The 22,256-nt window shown below is 35.5% G+C and overlaps 1 protein-coding gene and 1 pseudogene across 1 annotated transcript in view; one reads left to right on the forward strand and one right to left on the reverse strand.

Moving 5' to 3' along the window:
• FCHSD2 (FCH and double SH3 domains 2) overlaps positions 1-22,256 on the reverse strand; it is a 442,594-nt gene that overhangs the window by 319,460 nt on the left and 100,878 nt on the right. The gene's annotated exons all lie outside the window — the stretch shown is intronic.
• On the forward strand, positions 11,330-12,197 carry LOC119537925 (annotated as a pseudogene).

A 22,256-nucleotide genomic window follows, 5' to 3' on the forward strand; every position in this document is an offset into this window, starting at 1 on the left:
AAGAAACAGGCAGTCCTTCTCCAGAACATCTGATTCTCAGATTCAACAAACCCATGTGATTGCTGATTGTGAAAACATGATGTATGCATTAACAGAGAAAATAAAAAGCAACTCCAGCTGTGAATCCCAAATTCAAACTCATCTGGACTTACGATTTAAACTGCAGAAGCTTCCTCCACACAGGCAACATTATGTAGCAAGCTGTAGGATGAGGAGCATCACATATATGTGTAATAACGACAGTTAATGATTCTCCCAAGCAAAACCATGTAAGTCAGCTTTACTTGTTTATGGGTCTATTTATCAATTAGATTAAGACTTATTCAAAGACAGTAACCATGTCCTTTTGGACTTTTAAGAAGAAAAAGTATGTTATTTAACATAGCAACTGCATTCCACCACAAAGGTAGAATCCTCTGCTATAGTTTTCATTTTAATACATACAAATCAATTAAAATACTTCATTTTACAAAGAGACTACTTCTCTTCTTTCAGATTATATAAAATCCAAGAATACATGCCTGTCTTTATATCTCCAAAGCTGTGTGTATCATCAAATAAATGATCACCCACAAATACCATTTTTCCATCCACATTTTTTTAAAAACTCAACTTTTATAAAAACTTACAAATATTTTTATTTTATCTTCTCCAACCTAATTAAAATGTTACCACTTGTCATTACTAATCTAAACTATTTCTGGGAAGGAAATAAACTAATTTTCTTTTTATAGTGCCCGCATCACCTAACAGTGCCTGCCATATGGTAGACACATACTCAATGATCACTGAACTAAGCTTAATAAACACTATTTAGAGAGGGGGTTGGATGGAGAAGCTGCACACTTACACCTCTGGTGTTTGCAGTGTTTCAATATTTCTTTTGAAAGTTGTAAATCCCCCAAAACATCTATAATCAAACATAAGGACAAAACCTTCAAATTCAGAACTATGTCATTTCCTTTCCTTTATTTTCCTTTATTAAGGAAAGATACAGATTTGATTTGATTTTGACCAGCCATCATAAATGGGATAAGTGACACCTCACCAATTACACTAGTATTTATTAGCATTTACTCCATTTTCTGGGCTTTCAAATATAAATCACCCAGTGACCATTTTTCCTAAACAATCATTTAAAGCTATTAATAGACAAGAAATATATTCTAATGTTCTGATTCTCTAGACATAATTCCAACTCCCTGACATTCCCATGAGAAATTTCTGATACTTCCTGGTCTCAGTTACTCAACAATCCCAGAGGAATACAGTGGCACAGTTTGGTTCTAGATTCTGGCCTCTGGCTGAAAAAGAAATGCAGACAAATGCTAAAAGCGTATCGAATCAGAGCTTTTGGAAAGGTTGGCACATTTAAAGGGCCATGAATTATCTAGATTTTACAAAGGCAAATTGTGATTTTGGTAAAGAAGCAAAACTATAAATAACAGCTATTACCAGTAAGAGAAACTGACCTTTCAAAGTATACAGAGTGAGTGATAAAGGAAAGAGAACACAGGCTTTTAGTCAGACACATCGAAGTTCAGACTATGCGAAGCCACCTTTCTGAGCCTCAATGGTTTCATTTTAAAAGTAGAAATAATAGCCCATACTTTACACGGTTGGTATAAGAAGTTAAATAAAATAATGGTGTGTGGCATACATTTACCATTCCAAAAGTTCACGGCTACTACTATAAATTAGGAAGTAGAATACCCACCTTTTCAATCACAATTATACATGTAACCACATATTTGAATACGAAAATAACTGGTTACAAAACCTCATTTTCAGGGAATAAGTTTAACAATACCCTTAAACTGAAACTCTAAATAATTATTATAAGCTCTCTGTGAGCAAAGGATTTATTTTACTTTTAGCAGTGTACACTTTTAAATTTGTTATTCATGAGACTACAATGTTTACAAAACCCATTAAGATACATAATTTGCATGTTGAGGAGGAAAAGTCATAGGGCCTTTACTTTTGTGATAAAACTATAAAATAATTAACAGACCAGTCCAGAAAGAAGGTAACCATATCATAATTAGACAGTAACCAGAAGATAACCAGAAGCTAACTAGATAATCAGACCACAGCTTTAGACCATGAAACAGGCCAATGTACCCCATAGGAGTAAGCAAGCCAATCCACATGGGTATATAAAGAAAATATTTAAACTATCTTTATTTTATTTTATCTAAAAATAAGAAAGTAAACTGTAGCAACTTTTAAACACAGACAGGCCATTGGTACATCCAACCACTGCCGCCTCACTTGGCTAGTACATCAAATGGTCATATGTCATGTAGAGTATACAGGTGTTCTGGGGAAGAAAGGATGTTCTCTAACATAAAGGGATTATAGTCCACTCTCATTTATTCACTCACTTTCAACAAATTTGAACATACTGCAGTTTGCATGTGCCTGGTTGAGATGATTTACGGTTTTAATATCATTTTAATTGAACTGCCCCTCACACAAACGAATAGGTGGCTTTCAAAGATTCCTATTAAGAAACCACAGACTAACAAAAATACTAATAATTCAGTACAAGCAAATATCAGAGCTGACACTTTTTACCCATACTAACAGCTCTTTATCAGCAGCAATATAAATATAATAACTGTACAAAAAATATGACAAGAAATAAGATAATTAAAAATTTTATGACTGGAGATATAAACTAATGAAAGCATGAAACCATCAAAAGATACTGGTTGTCAATATATTTCAAAATAATATTCATTGCAATATTAAAATTTATTCATATTTTATAATGTTCACAAGGTGTCAGTGCCAAGTACATGCATAAAACTTAAAAATAAACAGATGCATATATCACTTAAATTTTTTGTAGATGGAATGTGAAACCAAAACATGCTTGAAGACCACAACTTTAAACAGACAATCCCCAGAGTGGAGGGGTAGAAGTATCCTTTAAGAATACTAAACTCACTGTCTTAGTTCAAATTCAGTGTTTACTAAACAATCTTTTGATACATTAGCTTGTATTCTGAGTGCCTTGAAGCAACTAATTGTCCTGATCAGATATGTCTCCCAAAATCAATTAAAAGATTAAATATCTTGATAGTTTTATCGGCAGATTTCCTCCCAATAAACCAATAAAATCAAGTTTCTAGACTTAAAAGCCTACAGTTTTGTTCCCTCAAACTTTTCTCCATATACTTGGTATGGTAAGCTGTCATACTGCATATATGATTATGTTTCTCTCCTGTTCAAAATTCTTTGCTGTCTGCCGTTGTCCATATGATATGTCTTCAATCTGTGAAATCTTTCCTAAAGTAAACAGATGGTCTCCTAATTGCTATTTGATCCATACCAGTTATTTTTGACTGCTAAAGAATACAGGCATTAGTGAAGAATGTAACCTTTTCTAAAAATTACTTTTTCCTTCCCAGATTCTAAAAGTCATGTATGGTCACAATGAAAACTACTGCTTTGTTACATCTGCCTCTTCAACTTTGCTAAAATGAATCAATTACACCTAAGATCTTCATTCATTTAATAAACATTCACTAAGCATTTAATATACACCAGAGAATATGAAAGATGGGGAGAGTTGGGGAAGTATAGAGAGATGGAAAAACAGACAATTCTAGTAACAGTCTAATAACAGAACAGTGATAAGATAGAAGTAAAGGGTACTACTGGAGCACACTTCAGGACTATTTAATCCAGAATTGGCAGCAATGGATGAGATTAATAATTAAAAAAAAAAAAAAAAAATCCCAAGAAAGGTGACACTTGAGGTGTATCTTGAAGAACATACTGAAACTACCCAGGGATACACAAAAGAACACTGTGGAATACAAAAAAAAAAAAAAAAGGAAGCTAGAGGAATGAGCAAACAGGGTTAGAAAACTGAGTATTTTACTATATTGGATTAAGCTTTGGGTGTTTCTGAGGTAGTCATAAGAATTTACAATTACAGTAATTCTGCCAAGAATTACAAGAAAACCTAACTGGAAGGAAGGGAGAGAGGGAGGGAGTACAAAGAAAGAGGGAGAAAACCAGAGAGGAAGGAAAAGAAGAAGGGATGGAGGAAAGGAAACACACTGTTTAGAGGTATCAGTGAACTACAAAGCACTGAAGATTTGAGGTGCCAAAATTCTGGAAAGGGATGTTCAGAGAGGTAAGCCTGACATTCAGCTCTGCTTTCCTTCTTCAGGCGTTTAACAATTCATAAGCTTCAGTAAAGAGGCTAGGAAACTAACAGAGCTTTAACAAGCCTCAATGAGTTGAGAAGCCAAGAAAAAGGGCTCTGATAAACACCCCAGGTTGTTTGTTTAAATCCCCGAAGAAGTAGAAGGGCCAACTACAAAGAACCAAAGTCTGCAATCAGCTGAATCACAAGTTGAATTAAGGGGATCCATTACCTTGCCAGAAGAAAAAGTAAATGCTTTCTAGAGGGAGGAAGATATAATCATCTTCAACCTCAAATTGTATCTACAATGCTTCATATACAATAGCCAGCATTCAATCAAATTTACTAGGCATACCAGGTGAAAATCAAGAGGAAAGACACAATAAAAACAGATCACAATATAGATAGGTGCTTGCATGATATACTTTTAAGGTATGACACTGGCACAGAGTTGACAACAGAAGGGTAAATGGGAAAAATCTACACATTACACACTAGAGACTATAATTAACAGGAATACTACACTCTAGAAAAGTTTCACTCACTAAGTTTATTCGTCAGAAACTTAAATCCTTCAGAGTGCCCCTATGCCAGCTAAGTCCCTAAACCCAGAGACAATAGCCTCTTCAAGAGCATCAACTAGATGTGCCCCATTTGCTCATAAAGTTGACACCCCTTTTCAATATGAACAAATTAGGGTAGTCACTGCCTCGATATCCCTGAAGATTGGGAAAGTGATTAAATTAAAGGAAGAGGGAGCAAAAGACCAGATGGAATTTAACAAAGGATTATGAATACTGAATATTTACATAATTTTCTTTTTCATAGTTGCTAGGGTATTAGAATAGTTAGAAAGAAAGAATTGAACTGTAACCCATAGCATCCTTTGAAATTTGTTCTATAGCTACCTGTTAAAATGTAATTTCAAAGTGATACCTTTTTGTATATATGTTAGATTTCACAATAAGGAAACGACTGAAACTATGGTACTATCACTCATAATAACTTTGGGAATTTCCTGTAAATCTACCAGTTAAATCATACTTTGAAAGATATTACCTTTTTGTATACATGTTATATTTCATGATAAGGAAATAATTGAAACTGTGGAATTGTAACTTATTATATCTTTGAAATCTGCTAACTACTTGTTAAATTGCACTCGGAAAGTTATCACTTTTATGTATATATGTTATATTCTACATTAAAAAATATGATAAAAATTTAAAAAAAAAAAACAGATCACAGAAGATCCAAATATTAGAGATATCAGACATGAACTTTTTAAAAAAAGTTAACCTTTAATATTGAAGTAATTATTTTTAAAAACCCACCATTGTGTTGTTGGAGCCCAAGGTCCCTAAGTGGTCTGCTGCACCTCTCCACCTTTCAAATTCTTCTTGTTTGTTTTATATATAATGCCCAGGGTTTTAAACTGTACTTGGGTGGAGGAATAAAGAGAACTATATTTTCACCATCTTTCTGGAAGCAGAAGTCCCAGAGATGGACTTTTTTTAAAACCGTGATTAGCATGTTTAAGAAACTATTATAAGATGACAAATTTCAGCAGAGAACCAGATGGAATCAAACGGAAATTCTAAAACCAAAAAATATAATAAATGAAATGAAGGAGAACAGATTAGACAAAGCTCAAGAGTATATTAAGTGATCTGGAAAATAAAGTAGATTAAAAAATCCAAACTGAGGCCTAAAGAGGAAAAAGGGTGCAAAATACAGAAAAGCACATAGAAGACATATGGAACATGGTGAAAAGGTCTGACATGTGAAACCAGAGTCCCAGAAAGAGAAGAAAGAGAGAAAAGGAATAAGGCAATATTTGAAGAGATAACAAATCAGACTTCCCAAACTAACAAAAGATATCAAGTATATATATTTTTTTATTATTCCACTTTCCTCCTCTATTAACTTGTTAGTTTTACAATCTTTTAATGTTATTTTATTGGTTACTCTGGAGGTTACATTTGCACCCTTGACTTTAGTGAAGGGGGAAAATAACTTGATTATTCTAAGAGAAGGCAAATAATCCTGGCTTGGCTCCAAGATTACTGGCTATTTTACCTTGGATAAATTCCTTAGGCTCTCTGCATTTGTTTCCTTACCTGCAAAATTTATTTAACCGTAACAAACCCACAAGAAGTTTTAAGGATTAAATGAAAAGATGTCTTTAATTGACTGGTGTGGTATCTAGGTTCCAAAAATGGGCACTGAGGCTCAAAAGAGAAACAAAGCAGAGAGCCTAGAAAATCACAAGAATGGGGGTGGGGGGGGTGGAGGAAGGATAGGTAATTCCCTTCAGAAGAAAAACCTAAAAAAATCCACCAGCATTTTCTTATATTGGAAAGAACCAATGGAGGTAGGCCATCTTTAGAAAGCTACAGGCATACCTCAGAGATATTGCAGGTTCAGTTCCAGACCAACTCAATGAAGGACTATTAAATAAAGTGAGTTACACTAATTTTTGGTTTCCCAGTGCCTACAAGAGTTATGTATACTATACTGTAATCTATCAAATGTACAACAGTATGTCTAAAAAAAAAATGTACATACCTCAATTTAAAAATACTTTATTACTAAAAGATGCTAACCATCATCTGAGCCATCAGTGAGTTGTAATCATTTTACTGATGAAAGGGCGCACCTTGAAGCTGACAACTGCTGACTGATCAGGGTGGTGGGTGCCAAGGTTGGGGTGGCTGCGGGCAATTTCTTAAAATAAGACAACAGTGATGTTATTGCATTGACTGACTCTTCCTTTCATGAAAGATTTCTCTGTAGCATGCAATGCTGTTTGAACAGCATTTTACCCACAGAACTTCTTTCAAAAATTGGAGTCAATCCTCTCAAACCTGCCACTGCTTTATAAACTAAGTTTATGGAATATTCTAAATCTTTGTTGTCATTTCAAACAATGTTCACAAGCATCTTCACCGGGAGTAGACTGCCACTCAAGAAATCACTTTCTTTGCTCATCCATAAGAAGCAACTCTTCATCCATTAAAGGTTTATCATGAGATTGCAGTAATTCATCACATCTTCAGGCTTCCACTTCTAATTCTAGTTTTCTTGCTATTTCCACCCACATTTTGCAGTTACTTCCTCCCACTGAAGTCTTGAAACCCTCAGGGTCATCCATTAGCTCCTGTTAATGTTCATATGTCGACTTCCTCCATGAATCATGAATGTTTCTTAAAGGCAATCTTAGAATGGTGAATCCTTTCAAATAGATCTTCAATTTACTTTGTCCAGATCCACCAGAGGATCATTTACCTAAGGCAGCTATAACCTTACAAAAATGTATTTCTTAAACAATAATCAAAATGACTCCTTGATCCATGGCCTGCAGAATGGATATTTTGTTAGCAAGCATGAAAACTACTTTCATCTCGTTGTACACTCTCCATCAGAACTCTTGGGTGACCAAGTGCACTGTAAAGGAGCAGCAGTATTTGAAAAGAACCTTTTTTTCTGAGCAGTTCTCAACAGTGGGCTTAAAAATATTCAGTAAACCATGTTGTAAACAGATACGCTGCATTCCAGGCTTGTCCCATTTATAGAGCACAGGCAGAGTAGATTAGAGTAATTCTTAAGGGCCCTAGGACTTTTGGAATAGTAAATGAACACTGATTCAACTTCAAGGTGACTAACTACATTAGCCCTAAACAAGAGTATCAGCCTGTCCTTTGAAGCTTTGAAGCCAGGCAATGACTTCTCTCTACCTATAAAGTCCCAGATGGCATCTTCTTCCAACTTTTAGAAAGCTGTTTCAATCTACAATGACAATCTGTAATTTAGTGTAGCCACCTTCATCAATCATGTTAGCTAGATCTTCTGGATAACTTGCTGATGCTACTTTCATCTTGCACTTTTATGTTATGGAAAGACTTCTTCCTTAAACCTCATGGACCAACCAACACCTGCTAGCTTCAAATTTTTCTTCTACAGCTTCCTCACCTCTCTCAGCCTTCATAGACGTGAAGAGCAATTAGGGCTTGCTCTGGATAGGCTTTGGTTTAAGGGAATGTTGTGGCTGGTTTGATCTTCTATCCAGATCCCCTAAAACCTTTTCTCTATCAACAATAAGGGCGGTTTCACTTTCTTATCATTCATGTCTTCACTGAAGTAGCACTTTTAATTTCCTTCAAGAACTTTTCCTTGGGGCATTCAACAACTTGGCTAACTGTGCAAGAGCCTACCTTTTAGCCTGTCTTGGCTTTCGAGATGCCTTCCCACTAAGCTTAACCATTTCGAGCTTTTGATTTAATGCGAGAGACTCTTCCTTTCACTTGAAAACTTAAGAGGCCACTGTAGGTTATTAATTGGCCTAATTTCAATATTGTGTCTCAGGGAATAGGGAGGCCTGGAGAGAGGGAGAGAGACAGGACAGCTGATAGATGAGGCAATCAGAACACACAAAGCATTTATGGATTAAGTTTGCATCTTTACAGGCATGAGCTGTGGTGCCTCAAAACAATTACAACAGTATCATCAAAGTTCACTGATCGCAGATCACCATAACAGATATAATAACAAGAAAGCTTGAAATATTACAAGATTTACCAAAATGTGACACAGAGGCATGAAGTGAACACATGCTGCTGGATAAATGCCACTGACAAAATTGTTTGATGTTAGGTTGCCACAAACCTTCATTTTATATAAAACACAATATATGCAAAGCACAATAAAGCAAAGCACAATTAAATGACGCATGCCTGTATATTATAGGGGGTATGTGCTACAAGGAAAAAACACCTATATGACTGAATAATCATCTCTTCCTAAGTGGTGGTAAGAATTACTCCATAATGTCCCATTCACTTATTGTATCAGTCACCACAAGATATCCAAGACTTCCAGTTTATCCATCATCAATAAAACTCTTACTCTCAAAGACTTCTCTACATTTCCTAATCTAAAGCAAGCTCAGTTCCTGACCCTTTAAATCACAGCCTCCCAAACAATGTATTGCAGCCCTCAGCTAAACACGGAATGTGTCCCCCTTAACCCTTGAAGGGGTTAAGATGGGGCTAGGGAACTGAGACTGCCAATTCTTTAATGTTTAAAAGTTTTGCACCATATTTTTAATGTCATAAAGTCAGTCAAGTTGATGACATAATAATTTGATATTAATATCTGAGGTCATTACACTACAAAGGGCTCTGAAAATCAGGCATTATATGGTATATAATATACATCAATATTGTAAATACTGTAACATTGTAAATATTGTAAACAATATTTACAGTCAACAAGAAACAATCACAGATGTTACATGCTCAGTCTGACATTGCTATGACTCAATTTCATCACAATTTCATTACAATTTGCCCATCAGTCACCTAAAAAAACAAACTGAAAAATTTCCTGGATTTGAATACCACTCATACAATATTTGATAGAAAGTTACAAGCAAAGCAAAATTTGGGAATGGCTCCAAGTTATATTGTGATATTGTGTGTGTGTGTGTGTGTATTTTTCACTAAAACTTACTATGTAATAATACCCTAATAATCATTAGTTGTTCTTTAGACTTGTTTCATTTTCAAACAGAATTAGTAAACTCTTTTATCTTTAGGTTTAGATCCCAGACCAAGCAGAAATATAATTTTATATCAGTTTCCACTTCCATAGGTAAGGGTCTATAAAATGTGAAATAAACTCTGGATAATCCCATCTTAGTTTTCAAACTAAAATAAGAAATTACACTTGCACTCAATTCAACAAACATAAATATAAACTTAAATAAGAAAATAAGGCCATTTTCAGTGAGGATGCACACTATGGTTTTTTTGTTTGGTTTTTGTTTTGTTTTGTTTTGTTTTGTTTTGTTTCCTTCCCCTATTTTTCTACTCATCCATCTATAAACTAGACAAAGTGGAGTGTGGTCCTTACGGCTTTCCCAATCCCATTGTCACCCCTCATAAGCTACATTTTTATACAATTGTCTTTGAGATTCATGGGTTCTGGGTTGTAGTTTGATAGTTTCAGGTATCCACCACCAGCTACCCCAATTCTTTAGAACCTAAAAAGGGTTGTCTAAAGTGTGTGTAAGAGTGCCCACCACAGTGACCTCTCGGCTCCTTTTGGAATCTCTCTGCCACTGAAGCTTATTTCATTTCCTTTCACATCCCCCTTTTGGTCAAGAAGATGTTCTCCGTTCCACAATGCCAGGTCTACATTCCTCCCCAGGAGTCATATTCCACGTTGCCAGGGAGATTCACCCCCCTGGGTGTCCGATCCCACGTAGGGGGGAGGGCAGTGATTTCACCTTTCAAGTTGGCTCAGCTAGAGAGAGAGGGCCACATCTGAGCAACAAAGAGGCATTCGGGAGGAGGCTCTTACGCACAATTATCGGGAGGCCTATAATTTAAAAATAAGTCTAGAGCAAATCCCGAGGCCCAAACTGCTTGGGACTGAAATCACTTGAAGCATGAAAGGGTCACTAGCAAGAATATTCTGTAACATTCTTACCATTTCTAAGACTAGATTCCTAAGCAGAATGCTAAGGAACAAAATTATTTAAAAACACAAGGTCTGAATTGTATAAAAATGTAGCTTATGAGGGGTGACAATGGGATTGGGAAAGCTATAAGGACCACACTCCATTTTGTCTAGTTTATGGATGGATGAGTAGAAAAATAGGGGAAGGAAACAAACAAACAAACAGACAAAGGCACCCAGTGTTCTTTTTTACTTCAATTGCTCTTTTTCACTTTAATTATTAGTCTTGTTATTTTTGTGTGTGTGCTAATGAAGGTGTCAGGGATTGATTTAGGTGATGAATGTACAACTATGTAATGGTACTGTGAACAAACGAATGTACAATTTGTTTTGTATGACTGCGTGGTATGTGAATATATCTCAATAAAATGAAGATGAAAAAAAAAAAAAACACAAGGTCTGTTGACAATGTCTGAAGCCTTTACATCACATGGTAGAACTACAGTTTATTTACTGATTTTTTTTCAACCCGATGATGGAAAATACATTTTATACTGTAGAGTTATCATCTTGTTTTTTAAAATTAATTTCCAGGGTCTTCCAGGATTAAAAAGATGTGGGACAAGCTACGGAAAACATTCTATCAGATAAGAAAGAGTCATCAAGTTCTCTTTCCCATCTCAGAAGACTGCAAGCGAAAAGGCTGAGAAGCCGGCTACTACAGAGAAGAAACCTGAAACCAAGAAGGCTGAAGCCAGTGGCAAGGTTAACAAGAATAGCCTAACAACCAAGAAGCCCCAAAAAGGGAAGCCTCACTGCAGCAGAAACCGGGTCCTAGTAGAGGAATTGGCAGATACTCCCAATCTGCAATGTATTCCAGAAAGGCCACATACAAGAGGAAGCATTCAGCAGCTACATCCAGGATTGAAAACAAAAAAGGAGGTTTCTGCCACTGTCACAAAATCCATTTGATAGTGACAAAAATGGAGGTGCCAGAGTGGTTAAACTTTGCAAAATGCCTAGATATTATCCTACTGAGGAGGTGCCTCAGAAGCTTTTAAGCCATGGCAAAAAAAAAAAAAAAAAAAAAAAAAAAACTTCAGTCAGCACGTGAGAAAATGTGATCTAGCATTACTCCCAGGACCATTGTGATCATCCTCACTGGTCACCACAGGGACAAGAGAATGGTTTTCCTGAAGCACCTGGGTAGTGGCTTGCTTCTTGTGACTGGACCCCTGGTCCTCAATCAAGCTCCTCTGCATAGGACACACCAGAAATCTGTCATTACTACCTCCATCAAAATTGACATACGTGGTGTGAAAATCCCAAAACATATTACTGATGCTTACTTCACAAAGAGGAAGCTGCAGAAGCCCAGACACCAGGAAGGTGAAATCTTTGACACAGAGAAAGAGAAACATGAGCCTACAGAGCAGTGCAAGGTTGATCAGAAAACTGTGAACTGACAACTTATGCCAAAAATCAAAGCTTTACCATAGCTCCAAGGCTACCTGCATTCTGTGTGTCCTTTCTCACAAATGGAGTTTATCCTCTCAAATTGGTGTTCTAAATTTCTTGCAAAGAACCCAGTTAAATAACTGATATATTAAAAAAAAAGTCATCAACCTTGCCCACAATGGGTGCCATAAACACAAACACCAGACATTACCATACCTAAAAATGAAGAATACTTCCCCCATACTCTAATTTTTCTCTCCCTTCTGTATTTAGTCTGCTGAAAATCAACCAATGTTTCTAATCCTCTTCCCATGGTATGAGGAGAAGCAAAACTGGCTTCATTCTATGAAAATCCAAGTATTATGCCAACTGGTAGAAAATAAAGTCCTGAAAAACTGGTTAATGATGAATTCTACTAAATATTTTCTGATTTTCTTAATTGTCAACACTTTCAGAATTCCAGCCATCTGAAAGCACCGATTCTCTTTCCAAGACAACAAAAGCCCACAGTTAAGGAAGAGAGAACAGGTTTACCATATTCTCAAGTAATCCTCCAACACAAACGGGCTTAATTAGCCAGCTGTACCAAAACTTTGATTATATCCACAGAATCCTATCTTAGAGCCAACTGTACCATACTTACATCATCATCAGTGCATTCTCAGGAATTCCCATTGTTACAAAGCAAATTATATGTTAACCCAGTATACCGTCTATCTTTACCAAAAGCTTCTTTTTAAAGCTAGGTGGTATGCACCCCCTTTAAAAATATCTAACACCACTGGAAATCTAGCCTTAACACTTCTATGTCTGTGTAACATAAATGGAACCTCCTCAAAATTGAATACTTCTGCACTTCAAAGGAATTTGTCAAAAGGGTGCAAAGGCAGCCGAATCAATGGGAGAAAATATTTTGAAACCACGTATCTGATACGGGTTTGCTATCCAGAATATATAAAGAAATCCTACAACTCAACAATAAAATGACAAACAACTTAATTTTTAAATGGGCAAAGGACATCTACAGACATTTTTTAAAGAGGAAATACAAATGGCTAAAAAGCACATGAAAAGATGCTCATCTTTGCTAGCTATTAGGGAAATGCAAATCAAAACCACAATGAGATATCATTTCACACCTACTAGAATGGCCACTGTTAAACAAATAGGCAACTACAAGTGTTGGAGAGGATGTGGAGAAATTGGAACACTTATTCACTAATGATAGGAATGTAAAATGGTACAGCCACTGAGAAGGACGGTTTGGCGGTTCCTCAGGAAGCTAAGTATAGAGTTGCCTTATGACCCAGCAATCCTGCTTCTCGGGTTATATCCAGATCTGAAAGCAGGGACAAGAACAGATATTTGCACACTGATGTTCACAGTAGCATTATTCACAATTGCCAAAAGATGGAAACAACCTAAGTATCCAACAATAGATGAATGGATAAACAAAATGTGGTATATACATACGATGGAGTATTATTCAGCAGTAAGAAGGAATGAAGTCCTGAAGCACCCTACAACATGGATGAACCTTGAGGACATTATGTTAAGTGAAATCAGTCAGACACAAAAGGATATATATTGTATGATCTCACTAATATGAACTAATATGCAAACTTGTAGATACAAAATTTAGAACATAGGTTACCAGGATTTACAATGAGGCCAAAGAATGGAGAGCAGTTGCTTTATATGTACAGAATTTTTAACTAGGATGACTTAAACATTTGGAAATGGATTGAGGTGATGATAGTACGTTATTGTGAGACTATTTAAAGTGCTGAATGGTGTATGAATGTGGTGGAAAAGGGAAGTTTAGAGTCATGTACGTCACCAGAAGGAAAGCTGGAGGTTAAAACATGAGAATGTATAACACAGTGAATCTTGTAGTGGACAATGTCCATGATTAACTGTACACATAAAAAAAAGTTATTTCATGAACTAGAGCAGATAAATGACACAATTACAAGGAACTAATAATAGAGGGATATAAAGGGAAAAAATGTACCTGTTGCAAACTATGGACTATAGTTAACAGTAATATTTTAATGCTCTTTCATCAACAGTAATAAATGTACTACATGAATCCTATGGGTCAATAATAGGGGGAAAAGGGGAATGGAGGATTTGGGGTTCTTTTAATTTTTATTTCTTTTCTGGAGTAATGAAAATGTTCTAAAATTGATCATGGAGTTCTGTGTTGATACTATGAGCCAGTGATTGTATACTTTGGATGGTTTGTATGGTGTGTGAATGTCTCTCAAGAAAAACGCATTTTAAAAATTTAGATACTAACACTTGATCTTAGCCAAAAGGTCAAGAAGCTATGTGAATATCAATTTTAAAAACCAGAACAAAAAGTTAGTATGTACATATACAGGCTAAAGTACTTAAACTGAATTTCCAATTGGCCAAAGCAAAAAGGGAAAGTTACCAGTAAGAGGACTGCCTTGTCCCAGTGAGAAAGCAAACAACAAACAAGGAAATTCCTACTGCTATTATACAGGTCTGTTAATGATATAGTAGACAATGTAATAATATTCCTACAATAAATGCAACAGACTATTTTATAAGGCTATTCCTTATAAACCTCTTACATAACACAGCCACATATGATTCTCAACTTTATCTCAGAAAACTCCTCCTTTATTCAATAACACTCCAATGTCTAACAGCTTATATCCCAACGAATGAACACAGAAACACACAAACACACACACCAAGTAGATGCTAGATATATGTTAAAATTTTTAAAGATTGAACAAATTATGAAGTAAATGGTGAATCTTTGAGTTCTCAGCATACCTCAGTGAAAGCAATTCTGCTGGGAATGAAAACAATTCAAAACTTAGCTTCCAGTTCAGCTTTCAACTGACCAATATGGCAGCATAAGAAACTCCAGATTGCCACTTCCTGACATAATCTTTGAAAAACTACCAAAACTGACAGAGCCATCTTCCTCAAAACTCAGAAAAATTATTAACGGGTTTCAGTAACTAACAAAGGGCCAAATCAAGAAAATGCAGCTTTAAAGATGGTAGGAGAAACTCATGGCACCCTTGCTGACCCCTTGCCTATCCCTTCCCCAGTGAGCTGTAGAGCCCATCTGAGCTCCCATTCTAAGTCCCTGGTCCTGTTCCACAGGGAACAAAGTAACCCCTATGTGCATACAAGGGTCCTAAATGTTCATGCTAATCCATCAGGTGACATCCTGAAACAGTGAACCAGGAAACTTGTCCCTGGCACACCTTCCCTTTGCTTCACCTGCAGACAGAAGCAGCTTATAACATCTGAAGTAGTTTAAGAAACAATTAAGTCAAAGTGGGCTGGATCAAGAATTACTTGCTTAGCAGAGCACCCAGGAAGGGGAGAAAGTCTATTTCACAGGGAGTGTAGTAGGCATTCAAATCCTGTAAACAGGTAAGGCTATGAGCAAGTAGAGGCCAAGGCAACACTCAGGCTCAAAGACGACTGAAAAGACCCTCTCCTTCTAAATCACCTTGGGATGGTCTTGTTCATGAGAGGGCTAAACTCTGACAGCGACACCCCCCCAATGCAGAGAGAATTTGTAAAGAATGTTTCTTCCATTGTTTTTTTGGTTTTGTTTTGTTTGTCCTATCATTAGATGAACACAAACTTAAGAAACAGACAGCTTAAGTACTAAACCCCAGAGATGACACTTTGAAACATTAAGAAGTACAGCGTTCAACAAAAGACAAAGAGAGAGGAAATAATGTACTATCCAAGGAACAACGTAAAATCCCAAACCCATCAGTGAAGAAGGACACACTTTGGATATACCAGTATCAGTATGATCAAGAAGATAAGGGAAACCATAGAAAAAGAACTGCAGGATATTAGGAAAATAATGAATAAACAATACAAGAAACAAAATAAAGAGATAGAAATTTTTAAAAGGAACCAAACAGAACTATTGGAGTTCAAAACCACAACAACTGAAATGAACAATTCCCTACAGGGTTTCACCAACAAGAATAGAGCTGGCAGAAGAAAGAATCAGCAATATCAAAGATAAGACAATTCAAATCATGCAGTCTGAGGAATAGAAAGAAAAAATAATTTTTTTTTAAAAGAGAACAGAGCCTAAGAGACCTGTGGTACACCATCAAAAATAGCAATAAACACATTATGGGAGTCCCAGAAGGAGAAGAAAGAGAAAAGGGGGCAGAAGGAATATTCAAAGAAATAATGGCAGAGAACTTCCCAAATTTAACAAAGACATGAATGTACACATTCAAGAAAATCAACAAACCCCAAACAGGATAAAATTGAAGAAAACCACACTCACATACATAGTAGTCAAACCATGAAATGTCAAGGATGAGGAGACAGTGGCGAAACATGCAAGAGAAAAGCAACATGTTATACACACGGGAATCTTGAGCTGAAATGCCGATTATTCATCAAAAATCATGCAGGAAAGAATGCAGTGGGAGAGAAGACAAATGACAAACAAGAATTTTACATCTACCAATACTGTCTTTCAAAAATAAAGGACAGAGACGATGGTAGCTCCTTGTGAGAATAACAGTACTGAATGGTGAGTGAATGTGGTGGAAAGGGAAAGCTCAGAGTCGCATGTGTCACCAGAAGGAAAGTTGGAGGTTAAAGGATGGGAATGTATAAAACAGTGAACCTTGTGGTGGGCAATGTCCATGATTAGCTGTACAAATATCAGAAATCTCTTTCATGAACCAGAACAAATGTATGACACTATAACTAGAAGTTAATAATAGAGGAGCATATAGGGAAAAAATATACCTGTTGCAAACTATGTAGTACAGTTAGTACTATTTTAACATTCTTCCGTCAACAGTAACAAATGTACTATACCAATACTATGAGTCAGTAATGGGGGAGGTGGTTAGGGGTATGGGAGGATTTGAGTTTCCTTTTTTTGTCTTTATTTCTTTTCTGGAGTAATGAAAATGTTCTAAAAATTGAAAAAAAATCAATAGTGGTGATGGATACACAGCTGTATGATGATACCAGGGGCAAGTGATTGTACATTTTGGATCTCTGGATAGTTGTATGGTATATGAACAATCTCAATAAAAAAAAATTTTTAAATAAAAAAAATAAAAATAAAGGAGAGAGGAGATTCCAAAATGGAGGATCACTTTTGCAGATGACATGATCCTATATTTAGAAAATCCCCGCAAAAAAGGCATGACAAAGCTACTTGAGCTAATAAACAAGTTCAGAATAGTAGTAGGATACAAGACCAACATGCAAAAATCAGTGGTGTTTCTATATACTGGTATTGAGCTATCTGAAAAACTTCCACTTACAATAGCACCCAAAAGAATAAACATCTAGGACTAAACTAAAAATGTTAAAGACTTCTACCCAGAAAACTACAAAACATTGCTAAAAGAAATGAAAGAATATATAAACAAATGGAAAGACATTCTGTTTTCATGGATTGGAGGGATAAATGTCATTAAGATGTCAATTCTACCCAAATTGAGCTACAGATTCAATGCAATACCAATCAAAATTCCAATAGACTACCTTGCTGAAATGGGGGGGAAAAAACTACTAACACTTAAAAAAAAAATTGGTCAAAGAAATCAAAAGAGAAATTAGGAAATATATTGAGGAGAATGAAAATGAATACAATATACAAAAACTTATGGCATGCAGCAAAGGCAGTGGTGACAGGAAATTTTTGTCTCTAAATATGTACATTAAAAAAAAATAAACCTCAGATCAGAGCTCTAACCTCATAACTGGAGAATCTAGATGAAAAAAGAGCAAACTAAAGCAAAAGTGACCAGGAAGAAGGAAATAACAAATATTAGAGTGGAGATAAAGGAAACAAAAATTTGAAAATAGAGAAAATCAATAAAATCAAAAGTTGTACCTTTGAGAAGATCAGTAAAATCAACAAACCTTTTGCTAAACTGACAAAGAAAACAAAGGACAGCAGTAACTATAATCAGGAATGAACAGGGAGACATTACTACCAATGTCACAGAAACAAAAAAGATTATAAGAGGATACTATGAACAACTGTACACCAACAAAGTATATAACCTAGATGAAACATATAAATTCCTAGAAATACATGAGCTACCTCCACTGATTCAAAAAGAAATAGAAGATGTCAACAAACAAATTACTAGTAAAAATATTTAATTGGTAATCAACACCCACCCACACCCCAAGCAAAGAAAAGCCCAGAACCAGATGGACTCATTGGGGATTTTACCAAACATTCCAAGCAGAATTCACAACAATCCTGCTCAAACTCTTTCAAAAAAATTGAAGAGGAGGGAACAGTCCCTAATTCATTCTTTGAGACCAACATCACCCTAACAGCAAAATCAGATAAAGATATCACAAGAAAATTAAGACAAAAGATCACATGGTCATCTCAATTGACACAGAAAAGGCATTTGACAAAATGCAGCACCTCTTCTTGATAAAACACTTAGAAAACTAAGAATAGAAGAAAACTTCCTCAACATAATAAAGGGTATCTATGAAAAGCCTACAGCTAACATCATACTCAATGGTGAAAGATGGAAAGCTTACCCTCTAACATCAGTTAACAGGATAAGGATGTCCTATGTCACTACTGTTATTCAACAATGTATTGGTGGAATATATGGCCAGAGGAATTAGGCAAGAAAAAGAAATAAAAGGCATCCAAATTGGAAAGGAAGAAGTGACACATTTCCTATTTGCAGTGACATGATCCTATATATATAATTCTGAAAAATTCACAATGAAGCTACTAGCAAATTCAGCAATGTGGTGGGGTACAAGATCAACATGGAAAAGAATCAAATATCTGGATAAGATTTAACCAAGGATGTAAAGGACTTAGTCACAGAAAACTACAAAACATTGTTAAAAGAAATCAAAGAAGACCTACCTAAATGGAAGGATATTCCATGTTTATGGACTGAAAGCCTAAATATTAAGATGTCAACTCTACTCAAAGTGATTTAGAGATTTAATGCACTGCCAATCAAAATTTCAAGAGCCTTCTTTTTAAAAATGGAAAAGCCAATCATCAAATTTACATGGAAGGGTAGGGGGCTTCAAATAAACAAAAACATCTTCAAAAAGAAGGATGGATTCAAAGGACTCACATTTCCTGCCAATGTTACAGTAATCAAAACATATGGTATTGGCACAAGGACAGACATAAAGACCAACAGAATCCAATTGAGAGCTCAGAAATAAACCCTCACATCTATAGCCAATTGATTTTTGACAATGGCTGCCAAGTGCACTCAATGGGGAAATAATAGCTTTTTCAACAAATGGTGCTGGGAAAACTGGATATCCATATGAAGGTGGATCCCTACCTTACACCATTTGTAAACTTCAACTCAAAATAGATCAGACCAAAATATAAGAACCAAAACTATAAAACTCCTAAGAGACAACATAGGGAAGCACCTTCAGGATGCTTTCTACAATATCAAAAAAAAAAAAAAAAAAAAAAAAAGTCCACAGCATAAACTGAAGCTTATATAGAGAGGTTGAGACTGGTGAAACGTTTAAAAAAACAAACAAACAAACAGAAAACATGGTTTTTGATCCATAGTTGCAGCAGGGGGTTGAAACAAAAATAACCTATTAGGACCAGGCAAGGAACAAATCAGTGAAGACACATGCCCTGTGTAAAAGGAGGGTGAAAAATGGAAGTTCAAAATCACATCTCTAGTTTGAATTCTCCCCTTTATCCCATTCCTATTTTATCCTGGCCTAACACTACATTCATTAATGGGGAAGAAATGAAGAATGGGAGCAGCAAAAGCAATGATTTCCTCTCATTCTTTTAGAAGGTGTGCTACAGGATTTCCATGCAAAGACGAAACTTACTAGCAAATCTATGTGCCCAAGAATACTATGATTTATGCACACCCACCATTTCTTCTTTTAATGCAGTTTTGAAAACTTTAAAAATCAAACCATCATCAAGAATTCTGAGACAAAAATTAGTCTGCTTTTCTTCCAAAATGTTTTAACCACTGTTGCAAGTTAAGAAACTAAATAAATAAAAATTAAATTAAATTATTAAATTAAATTAAAAGCATAAACATGAACATAGAAAATAACTTGAATTCAACCTTCAATTTTATCCTGATAGAATTTCTCTCAACGATAGTTGCCCTGTCTCCTGTTCTCCAGGACCAAACTGGCATAAAGGAAAGCTCCAAGTATTCCCACCATTTCAAATAATTTATACCAATGTTTTTCTCCAATAGCAATGGACAGAAAGCTAACTGCACACAGCTAAATTAAGTCACATTTTAAAGCTCCTATGAAATTCACCAAAAAACAACCCCAATGCATAAATACATACACACACACACACACACACACAGAGAGAGAGAGAGAGAGAGAGAGAGAGAGAGAGAGAGACACTTTTTAGGTAGCATAAATTTATTTCTTCAAAGAATAAAAATAGCAAAAATGTTAGGTGCAACAGTGTGATACCACAAGGTATCTGCCACACATAAGTCCACATTTTCTCTGTGTTTGTCCTTAAGCTAGGAGCTGCCCTAAAAGTCCACAATCTTTTCCTGCTTTTTCTCTCCAGCCACAGTAACCATTTTTATGTTTTCCTCACTAGCAGCATTCTGCCAAAGACTACAGGGAGTATATTTATTCACAGAACTGGCCTGTAACAATTTCACTTTGAGTATTGCAAATGATTTTACCAACACCTTAGTGGTTAACTAACTGCAGTTAGAAACCAGACTTGATTTTTACCCTAATAGTTAATGTTGTTCAGTGACTCACATATGCCTTCTGTTTTCAGAGACTCATTTGTTCTGTTTGCATAAAAAGATATGAAATACACCTTTTATTTTCAGAGAACTACAAAGTGAACTTTACAAATTTATGCTTAAAATAAAACATTAATACTCTTGTAAGAAATTAAAAGTGCCAAGCAACTTGAAAAGTTAACTGCTCACATCCTTTCAGTGCAACGTTCTACCATATTATTTTCTTTCTTTTAACACTGCCTAATGATGTATTACAAGTTTATTGCATGTGCTTGAATACTACTTTTCAAATTGTTGTCCTACAATCAATCTCACTTGAATTCTTCTCCTTTACAATATTTTTCTATTGGGGTGGCTCATCTGTATGCTCTCTAAATCTCAACAAACACCATTAATAATAATAATAGTAATATTATTATTATTATTATTATGTAAAGGTCATTCTTTTCCAATTAATGCTGCATCACCGGCTTTGAGGAGAAAGACAGGAATATATTTAACTGGAAGACTACATATAACCATACAATGTAACTCTGAAGTACAAGGACTTCTTTTCCTTTTTGGCCATTGCTATAATCACAGTACCTAAAAGAGTGCTCAATAAATATTTGCTCATTTGGATCTTAAAATAAAATTTTAAAATAGCACTTTATCAAAAAAATAAAATGTAGTAAATCCTTCTAGAGCCTACACTCCCTTTCATTTTATGGTCTAACTATGGAAACATCAAACTTTCACAAGATTGAGCTCCTGACAGAGACAAACCACCAGACAAGAATATTAAAAAAGAAATAAACACAACCACAATATTTTTAAAAGATTGCTTTAAAATTGGTAAAACTGAAGGAGGAAATAAAAGTCCAAAGCCAGCTGCTCATATAAACTGCAATTCCATTTCCCTTTGAGGTGTATGAATAGTCTTGACTCTAAATGATACACAAATAACAAGTCATGGCCAAAACTGTAGAACTTCCTGAAAGGGAAGCTTATCATAGTGTCATCATCAAATATTAACATTACACAGTTTAGTAACACAAAGACGTTTCCAACACAACAAATTTAACAACTAGCAGACTCTCTCCAAAGGAAATTCCCACAATAATGACAAGTGCTTTAATATTCAGTTGATTTTTGTTAAGTTGTAATTAGTTTATTTTGGCCCCAAAATTTAAACTGGATACACACACACACACACACACACACACATACAAAAACAAACAAAATAGAGCAATTTCATGAAACCAACCAGGTATAAACAGGAATGTCTTGATTACCCCACAATCCTCTTTCCTTCCTTCTCTCATCAAATTGTTATCAGTGAAGGCCCAGGCGTCTACTCCCTACTTAGAGCCAGCGTTTAGTCATACATGTTATACCCTGTAACCCAACGC

This window comes from Choloepus didactylus, chromosome 6, assembly GCF_015220235.1.
Source record: "Choloepus didactylus isolate mChoDid1 chromosome 6, mChoDid1.pri, whole genome shotgun sequence".
Taxonomy (NCBI): domain Eukaryota; kingdom Metazoa; phylum Chordata; class Mammalia; order Pilosa; family Megalonychidae; genus Choloepus; species Choloepus didactylus.